Source organism: Homalodisca vitripennis, chromosome 1, assembly GCF_021130785.1.
Source record: "Homalodisca vitripennis isolate AUS2020 chromosome 1, UT_GWSS_2.1, whole genome shotgun sequence".
In the NCBI taxonomy this organism is placed as follows: domain Eukaryota; kingdom Metazoa; phylum Arthropoda; class Insecta; order Hemiptera; family Cicadellidae; genus Homalodisca; species Homalodisca vitripennis.
The window spans coordinates 155486676-155490306 of record NC_060207.1 but is presented as its reverse complement, the minus strand read 5'-3'; positions in this window follow the sequence as shown (position 1 = coordinate 155490306).

The window sequence follows — 3631 nt, the reverse complement described above, 5'->3', positions numbered from 1 at the left end:
TTTGCAGTTTTGTATTTATCCCTTCTTTAATTCCTTGTCTATGAGCTTTTGACTATATGAACAATGTGTTTTTAATTTTTAATCTTAATAGATTATACATTAAAGGTGGTGCATCAATGTTCAGTTCAGCTAATTTTAAAACTTTGTACTTACATCCAATAATACAATAAAATTAGTAATATATTGGTATGTATTGCTTAATTCCACTCCGACCTTTGAATGGAATCATGCTCTATCGATTGATTGATATCGAGTAGCAGCATAGCATACCTTGTAGGTTACTTGCAGCTTGTTTAGCAAAGGGCGGATTCTGTATAATTTATCATAATTACGAGAATCACATTCTGGCATGTCATTATTATTGTTTATATGCAAATTGGTTAAAAACCAGCCAAATCTATTCACAGACAGATCTGATTCATCTGTCAGGTCTGCTTCTGAATATAAATAATCTGTTGGACGACAACTTCTTTTCACTTTAGTAGATGTGAAGCCTAGGAACACTTTTATTTCCTTTCTGGTTTTGATTCCTAATTAAACCTCCACCTCTTTGGGAAGTGTAAATATTATTTTCAAAAACTAGTTTGTGAACCAGATCATCGGGATAAAGTGCTGAAAACATCAAGTGGTGTTGAAGCATCAATAACGGAACCTGTTTGTTCATTGTAATTGTACAATTTATTAGGTGAGTAGTAACTTTGATGTCACGTAACATTCTCTTTGTAAAGTTGCTCAGCCAGTGGTTCAGACTCCTTGTCAAATTGAACTTCCATAGGTTCATTTTTAATTTCCTAGATCGTATTTGCCTCGGGAATACCATGCTCTACTTCATCAACATCACGATGAACTTGGAAGTCATGCACATTTTGAATTAAAATTGGGATATCGATATCACCTGTTTGGGCCAAGTCCAAATGATTGACTTCTAAGCTCAGATCATCCACAACCTATAAGGTTGCTTGTACCTCCAGCTACATCTAGATGTTCATGATTTTTATCGTCTTCAGAACCAGGATCAGATGGGATGTCTGCAGTTTCCACCAACCAAGCATCTATGGTTTTCTCCATTTATGATATAATCTTTAACCGAATTTACAATAATTGTAAGAAGTAGGACTGCGTAACATATTTATCAGTTTTGCTACAGTCTGAGTAAAAAAAAGTCTGGTATAAATACCAGGTGTCCACAAACACATAACGGTTGCGTCATGAAACCACAAGGTCTAGTATTTCATCGTTCCAAGTATTGACTGTAATAACTATTTTTGCGTATACTTGATGCATTGTTCTAATGAAAATATATGTTTATACTTACCTGAAGAACTAAAAGCATGAAATAATTCAATATCGGTTACAGCCGATCACAACATGGTAAAAGCCAGGGTGTCCTGCACAAAAGAATACAGGCTACAGTGAGCAGAAGCCACCCTCTGTGGTCTCTGATCACCGGATCCATTGCTCATATTCCTGGGATAGTGACCAGTAAGTCAATTTATATCGACTTATCCCGACAGGTACAGTGTAGACCCAATGCTTGTGACCCTCTACCGAGGTGATACTGATCAGGGTTCTTGCAGCAGCCCCTTAAGGAAAGCCATCTCGTTGCCTGCCACTGGAGGACCAGGCGGTCCTCCACAAATGTTTATTGAAGACTATTGGATTCAAGATTTGGCTTTGATACATTACTAATACATAGTACGAGTAGTACCACAATGTTAAAATAGTAGTAAATCAAAAGTATGGATACCCCATATTAACTTAGTAACTGCAGCTAGAACTAAACCAGTATACCTCTGTAGGGTACAAAATTGCACTTTTCATTAGTACCAAAATATTGCCAAATTTTGGGCCCAACTTTAAAATACTGTTAACTGCTGTTAAGTTACATAACGTTTTATAGGTCTTTACGAAAGAAAATTAAACTTAGAGGTCGCTATCTCAAATTTGTTATGATTATCAATGAATAGCTCCAACAATTTCAGTAATAATACTTGAACTATTTTAGGCCAGAGTGGAGGAACTAAGTCCAGATACCTTAGTGAAAGCACTTAAGATGTAATATGATAGAGCTCTAGGATGATTTTGAATCAAAAGTATGCATGTTTGTTTTTATACATGCTCTACTTCAGTGTTTATTGTTGAGAGATTCAACATTTAAACTAAATTGCTACTGGCACATTTCATGTTTAGTAAGTATGTGAAGAATCATTGGAAGAATTATTCATTTAGTTTGAATGAATAATTTCGCACATCTTAGTAGAGTTTGCCTGGTTTTCATGATCAAAACAATATACACATACTCAGTCTGAAAATCCTACTTTAGACAAAGAGTCCTACTTACTTTCGGTTATTGTCATTTACTTCCGTTATAAAATATTCTCGGTGCCCTAGTAGCATTTTCATTGTTATCCATTTAAGAAAATATAAAGGAATTTCTCGGTCAAAAGCGCCCATTTCCGGCTATGGTAATCTACTTGAGGCTAAAGATATTTTTGGTATTGTAGAAGCGTATACCAAGAAAATATAAACCTAAATGTATAAGGGTCTTAAAAGTCTCCTTTGGTCAAAGAGCGTATTTCTTGCGGACTAGGTTAGTAGCGATTGTCTTGTTGCAATCAAGTAACGATGTACATACGTTGGACTGAAAAATCTAAGACACATTTACTTCCGGCTATTGTAATCTACTTCCTGTCTAAAGAATTTCTAGTGCCGTAGAATCGTTTGAATTTTTACCCTGATTAAGAAAATATCAGGTCTTATTTGGTCAAAAAGCGACTACTTCCGGTAATTGTATTTTACCTCTGGTCTTAGGAATTTCCGGTGCCGGTAGTCTGTTAGGAGCATAACACACATCTGTGTCAGTTTTTATTTAGGACATCAGGAAGTTGAGAAACAAAAATATTGTACTTCTAGTGTTGCAACCAAATTTCAACCCCAATCTTTATGAAAATGCTTTAGTTTTTCTGTGTAACAAATTTTAATTTTCTGGGATATCGGGAAGATGGGAGTAAGTGATTAGAGAGTGACGGTTTAGCCTTTTATATGTAGAGACGTATACTAACATTTAAAACAGTTATAAAAAACTGTGTAAGATTTTAACTGTTTATTGTAAATACCTAACGGCCTAATAGGCGACGCAATTTTCATAATAGGGAATTGAAATGAGATCGTAATTAGACTAATTTGAGAATCTAAGCATTCCATTAATATAAAATGGGGGTATTTAATACCGACGTAGATAATTAATGTTCTTAAATTAGTGTTAAATGTTGTATGATAATACAAATTTTAAAGAATTTAATGTAGTTCACTTTTATTATTATTTGAATAAATAGAGAGTTCAATGAACCTATATTTTCAGTTTAGATTTGTGGATTCCAGAGTTCTAAAGGAAAGCAACCAACAAGAGTGATAATTATGAAGTATTAACTTCATAATTAACAGTAATAATATTAGCATACTAGAATTGCATACTAATGTAGTCCAATCTAAGAATAATTTATCTTAACACCGCGTCGCATTTTTTAAGTTGGTTTGGCACAAAATGGTTCTTTACAGCGAGGCCGAAATAGGTTAGGAATTATATTGACCTTACAATGTTTTGACGCTGCGTGAAGCGGACAGCTTAGAA